Raw genomic sequence first — 6,410 nt, forward strand, 5'->3', positions numbered from 1 at the left:
GTGGGGGGGGGTTGTGGTGTGTGGGGGGGTTGTGGTGTGTGTGGGGGGGTTGTGGTGTGTGTGTGGGGGGGGTTGTGGTGTGTGTGTGTGGGGGGGGTTTGTGGTGTGTGTGTGTGGGGGGTTTGTGGTGTGTGTGTTGGGGGGGTTTGTGGTGTGTGTGTGTGTGGGGGGTTTGTGGTGTGTGTGTGTGTGGGGGGGTGGGTTTGTGGTGTGTGTGTGTGGGGGGTTTGTGGTATGTGTGGGGGGGGGTTGTGGTGTGTGTGTGGGGGGGTTTGTGGTGTGTGTGTGGGGGGGGGTTGTGGGGTGTGTGTGTGGGGGGGTTGTGGTGTGTGGGGGGGTTGTGGTGTGTGTGGGTGGGGTTTGTGGTGTGTGTGTGGGGGGGGTTGTGGTGTGTGTGTGGGGGGGGTTGTGGTGTGTGTGTGGGGGGATTTGTGGTGTGTGTGTGGGGGGGGTTGTGGGGTGTGTGTGTGGGGGGGTTGTGGGGTGTGTGTGTGGGGGGGGGTTGTGGTGTGTGTGTGGGGGGGGTTTGTGGTGTGTGTGTGAGGGGGGTTGTGGTGTGTGGGTGTGGGGGGTGGTATTTGTGGTGTGTGTGGGGGGAGGCTTGTGTGTGTGTAGGGAAGGGGTTTGTGTGTGGAGGGGTTTCTATGGTGTGTGTGGGGGCTGTGCGTGGGTTTGTGGTATGTGTGGGAGGGTTTGTTGTGTGTGTGAGGAGGGGTTGTGGTGTGTATGTGTGGGAGTTTGTGGGCTGTGTGTGGGGCGGGTTTGTGGTGTGCGTGTGTGTGGGGGGTGTATGTGTGGGGGGGGGAGTTTGTGATATGTGTGGGGGGGAGTTTGTGTTGTGTGTGGGGGGGAAATGTGTGTGTGTGGGGAGGGGTTTGTTTTGTGTGTGTGGGGAGCGGTTTGTGCTGTGTGTGTGGGGAGGGTTTATGGTGTGTGTGGGGGGAGATGGTGTGTGTTTGTGTGGGGAGAGTTTGTGGGGTGTGTGTGGGGGGAGTTTGTGTGGTGTGTGTCGTTTGTGGTGAATGTGTGGGGGGGGCTTGTGTGTGGGGGGGGCTTGTGTGTTGGGGGGAGCTTGTGTGTGTGGGGGAGCATGTGGTGTATGGGGGGGATTTGTGGTGTGTCTGTTGGGCAGGGGTTTGTGGTGTATATGGGGGGGTTTTGGTGTGTGTGTAGGGGGTTTTGTGGTGTGTTTGGTATGTGTGGGTATGTGGTGTGTGGGGGGGAGTTGTGGTGTGTGTGTCGGGATGGGGTTTGTGGTGTATATGGGGGGGTTGTGTGTGTGGGGATGGGTTTGTGGTATGTGTGTGGGTGGGGTTTGAGGTGTATATGGGGGGGTTGTGGTGTGTGTGAGGGGCTTTATGGTGTGTTTGCTGTGCGTTTGTAGTGTGTGTGTGTGTATTTGTGTGTGTAGGTTTGGTGTGCATGTGTGTGTGTGTGTGGGTTTGAGGTATGTGTGGGGGTGTTTGTGGGGGCGTTTGTGGTGTGTGTGGGGGTGTGTTTGTGGTGTGTGTGTGTATGGGGGGAGTTTGTGGTGTGTGTGTGTATGGGGGGAGTTTGTGGTGTGTGTGTGTATGGGGGGAGGTTGTGGGGTGTGTGTGTATGGGGGAAGTTTGTGGGGTGTGTGTGTATGGGGGGAGGTTGTGGGGTGTGTGTGTATGGGGGGAGGTTGTGGGGTGTGTGTATGGGGGGAGTTTGTGGTGTGTGTGGGGGGGTTGTGGTGTGAGTGTGGGGGTGGTTTTGTGGTGTGTGTGTGCGGGGGGGGCTTTGTGGTGTTTTTGTGGCGTGTGTGTGGGTTTGTGGTGAGTGTGGAGTGTGTGGGGGAGGTTTCAGGTGCGTGTGTGTGAGGTGTGTGTGTGGGTGAGTGTGCGGTGTGGGGGGGGGTTGTGGTGTGTGTGGGGGGTTAGTGGTTTGTGGTGAGTGTGGGGTGTGCGTGGGTTTGTGGTGTGGGTGGGTTTGTGTATGTGTGGTGTGTGTTGGGGGGGTTTGTGATGTGTGTGTGTGGGAGGGTTGTGTTGTGTGTGTACGTTGTGGTGTGAGGGGGTTTGTGATGTGTGTGGATTTGTGGTTTGTGAGGTGTGGGTGTGTAGTGGGTGTGTGGAGTGTGTGTTGGATGGGTGTGTGGGTTTATGGTTTGTGGTGTGTGGGTTTGTGGTGTGTATGGGTTTGTGGTGTATGTGGATGTGGGTTTGTGGCACGTTTGTGGCGTGTGGTGAGAGTTTTTGGTGTGTGTTGGGGTATGGGTATGGGGTTTGTGTGGGGGTTTATGAAGTGTGGTGTATGTGTGTTTGTGGTGTGTGTGGTTTTGTGTGCGTGGGTTTGTGGTTGAAAATGTGTTGCTGGTCAAAGCACAGCAGGCCAGGCAGCATCTCAGGAATAGGGAATTCGACGTTTCGAGCATAAGCCCTTCATCAGGAATTATACAGGTTGTCCTGGTTGGGTCCAAATTTTGTTGGTTGGAATGTAGTTCGGAGTCTGTGTGGGATCAGTCGGTTCCGTAGGCAGGTGCTGAGGAAGGAGATGTGGCTGTGGTAACGAGTCTGTTTGAGAACGTGGCTGAAGAGTTTCTGTGCAGAGGAGATGACCTGGGGGGTGCAGTGAGAGAGGGACTCACTGAAATCCTTGTAGAGGGAGGAAGAGAGCTTCTTCAAGGAAGGTATCCTTGCAAGAGGATTCGCAGTAGGTTAATATCTTCGAGTAAAAATGAGGTCTGCAGATGCTGGAGATCACAGCTGAAAATGTGTTGCTGGTCAAAGCACAGCAGGCCAGGCAGCATCTCAGGAATAGGGAATTCGACGTTTCGAGCATAAGCCTGATGAAGGGCTTATGCTCGAAACGTCGAATTCCCTATTCCTGAGATGCTGCCTGGCCTGCTGTGCTTTGACCAGCAACACATTTTCAGCTGTGATCTCCAGCATCTGCAGACCTCATTTTTTACTCGTGGGTTTGTGGTGTATGGTGTGTGTAGGTTTGTGGTGTGTGTGTGTTGGGGTGTGGATGCTTAATGTGTGTGTTTGAGGTGTGGTTTGTGTGTGGGGTATGGATGTGGTGTGTGTGGGGGTTTATGATGTGTGGTGCATGTGTGTTTGTGGTGTGTGGGGGTTGTGTGTGTGGGGGTGGTTTGTGGTTGTGTGTGTGATTTTGGGGTGTGTGATACATGTAGGTTTGTGGTGTGCGGGTTTGAGATGTGTGATGTGTGTGGGTGTTTGTGTGTGATGTATGAGTGTGTGTGGTGTGTGTAGGGGTTTATGATGTGTGTTTGAGGTGTGTGGTGTGTGTCTGGGTTTGGTGTATTTGGTGTGTTTGGGTGAGTGTTGTGTGTGTGTGGGTTTGAAGTGTTTGGGTATGGGTATGTGGAATGTTTGAATATGGGGTGTGTGTGGGGTGTGGGTGTGTGGGTTTGAGGTGTGTGATGTGTGTGGGGTTTTGTGGAGTGTGTGTGTGTGTGTGTGTGTGTGGATTTGTGCTGTATAATGTGTATGAGTGTATTGTGTATGTAGGTGTGGGGGGTGGGTATCAGGTTTATAGTTAGCCAGGAATTAGAGCAGGTTCTAATCCTTTAGCCTGTCCTGGGTAACTGTCCATGTAACTAAACTGAAATTCTGTGAATCCCCACCCTACCTCAAACTTGAAGAGTTTTCCAGAAGTTTCCAAATGCCAGGTAATTGTCATCAGATGATTCAACATTCTGGGCAATTACCTTGCCAACAGTGTGTCGGGACATCTGAAAGGTTCGTATGTACATCTTTCAGGCTGTGAGAGGTCTCCAATATTCCGAGGTACCTGGATTAACAGCATGTGTTTTCATGGAATCATAAAGTCCCTGCAGTGTGGAACCAGGCCATTCAGTCCATCAAGTCCACACTGAAGATCATCCCACTCAGACCCATTCCCCTACCATATCCCTGTAACCCTGGATTTCCCATGGCTAACCCACTGAGCGTACATATCCCTGAACATTAGGGGCAATTTCCCATGGCCAATCCACTTAAGGGGCACATCTTTGGACTGTGGGAGGAAAAAGGGAACACCCTGGAGGAAACCCACACAGACACAGGGAGAATGTTCCAAGTCCACACAGACAGTCACCCAAGGATGGAGTTGAACCTGGGACCCTGGTACTATGAGGCAGCTGTGCTAACCACTGAGCTACCGTGCTTGAATGAGCATGGTGTGGCATCAAGCAGGTGAAAGATCACTGTAGTAACCCATGACTGCAGTGTGGTGTTGTACATTTAGTACTGTGATTTTAGTAAGGGATGGTTAAGAATGATCTGCACCTTAAAGGTGTATTTCTTTGCGATTGTTTTCACTGCACCACTATCAATGGGAACTCAGCATACCTTTAAAACTCAGCAGCATTCAGCATCAGCTCAATGCTTATTTTCAGGTCTTTACGATTTCATCACTCATTTTTTTTTGTTTTTTTAATACTACAGTAGAAAAATGTGAACTATTTTCACGTATCTGATTTTTGGCTTTTTGTTTCTTCCAGATTTGTGTAAATCTTAGCACGTGTCCAAAAGGCAGATTTGTCTTGTAGAGAGTTATGTGTTGCTGCCTCTCTACTTCTGAGAAAACTCTTCATCACACCAGGAGATGAAGCGCAGGAGTTGTATCATTCACTAGAACTTCAGTGATAAGGAACAAACCATTTTCAGAATTATCACAAATTGTAATTTGACATGTAGTATTCTGTTAGGTTGTATAAAGTGTTTATTGAATGATTCAATGTGTTTAGAGATTAACTCTTATTTTTGCAATCCAGTTGGTTATATTAAAGTCCAAATGTCATAAATCTGTTTAAGTACAAAACGAGCATTGTGCAAATGAAAATTATAATAGGATGTATCGAAACATTGGAAGAGCCTTATAAAAGTATTTTCGAATGCTACAGAGCTACTTAAAGTCAGATATTCTTTCTGATTTTTATCTATTAGTATTTACGAAGGTATAGTATTGACAAATAAGGTACCACAAGATGATTACTGAGTAGTAAGGCTGTTTGATGTGTCTTGAATCAGGTATTAACTACTCATTGTGTAAAAGATGATTTCTGGGTCTCAATGCCCCATCTGAATCAACATTGTTCTCTCATACAAGAGAGAGCTTGCTCAGGGGCTCTTGTCAATCTCCCCACAACACAGGTAGCTCACTTCTGCCCTGCTGAGCAGCTGGCTGTTCACAAGCTATACCCAAAATCCTAAACTTTCCTTTAGACCCCTGACTCTTCCTGACTGGTGCTCTGGCAAATGAAGGAAGCCAGGTTATCTGAAACTCCGCGCTGAAGCTGGCATTCTTGATTTCTGTCTTCCTCCCCTGCCCCTCTGCTGGAATCACTTAAACAGGGCTCACAATATATGCAAGCACTCGGCTATGATGCCAGAACTCAGATCCGACTGAGAGACGTCGACTAATGAGATCATATCTGAGATTCCAAGGTTACTTTGCCACCTGTGGAGAATTCTGTGGACCGGATAATGCCTGGAATGAAGAGAGCGTTCCTCCTATCTTAGCGTGGGAAATTTTCACCAGCTCACTGCCAAATTGGCCTCCGTTTTGTAAATGCAATAACTCAGCTACATATAAGTAGCAGTGTATGTTTTGGATACTGTTCTTAAAAATAAAACCTGTGCATTAAAGGTTTTCTTTTTCCACAACCTTCGTTATACACAGTTAAAAATCACACAACACCAGGTTATAGTCCAACAGGTTTAATTGGAAGCACACTAGCTTTCGGAGTGACGCTCCTTCATCAGGTGATTGTGGAGGTCTCGATCGTTATACACATTTATTGAAACACTTCCTTTGTGAGTAATTTTAAAATTAGGAAGTCCTTTTTTTTAATATTGAGTATTATAAATCTGAAGCAGGATCTTACTCCAGCTATGTCTAAGCCATTCTAGGCCTTTATGAAGTGAGCACTTCCATTGAGACGTACAAAGCATTTCTTTGTTGACAGTATAAAAATGGCTGCTGCGTCCGAATGTTTGACTGGATGCTAACTCAGGATCTTTCACACCTCATATCTAACCTCTTTTGTTAAGTTGCAGACGATAGTTTTTGGGCTCCTCAATGTTTTCCATCATCAAAAACCGTGAGATGAAAAGCTAGTTATGTGAGGCCAATGCTCCTGAAATATTGCTCCTCTGGGTCGCCGAGATACAAAATAAATTTAATGTGAGTGCTGAAAATATGAAATAAAATCAAAGAACATTAGAAATGCTGTGAGTCAACATCTGTGGAGGGAGAAATAGTATAGAGTTAGTAGCCAGATGTTTCATGGAGATGTGTGGACTATGCCTTGACTCCAAAGTAACAGACAAGCCTCAGGCCCAGAAGTCATGACTGTCTTTATGTTACATCCTATTTCTGATTGTAGTGGACATGGGGTGAAGTGTGGCTAATGTAGA

General features: G+C 48.2%; 1 protein-coding gene across 2 annotated transcripts in view; it reads left to right on the forward strand.

Moving 5' to 3' along the window:
• snrnp25 (small nuclear ribonucleoprotein 25) overlaps positions 1 to 5,643 on the forward strand; it is a 33,654-nt gene extending 28,011 nt beyond the window's left edge. For both annotated transcript variants that reach the window (XM_060840906.1, XM_060840905.1), the window contains exon 7: positions 4,493 to 5,643. The gene's annotated coding sequence lies outside the window, so the exon portion shown is untranslated. The remainder of the gene's footprint in view (positions 1 to 4,492) is intronic.
• Positions 5,644 to 6,410: the final 767 nt, after the last annotated feature.

Source organism: Hemiscyllium ocellatum, chromosome 20 (assembly GCF_020745735.1).
Source record: "Hemiscyllium ocellatum isolate sHemOce1 chromosome 20, sHemOce1.pat.X.cur, whole genome shotgun sequence".
Taxonomy (NCBI): Eukaryota; Metazoa; Chordata; class Chondrichthyes; order Orectolobiformes; family Hemiscylliidae; genus Hemiscyllium; species Hemiscyllium ocellatum.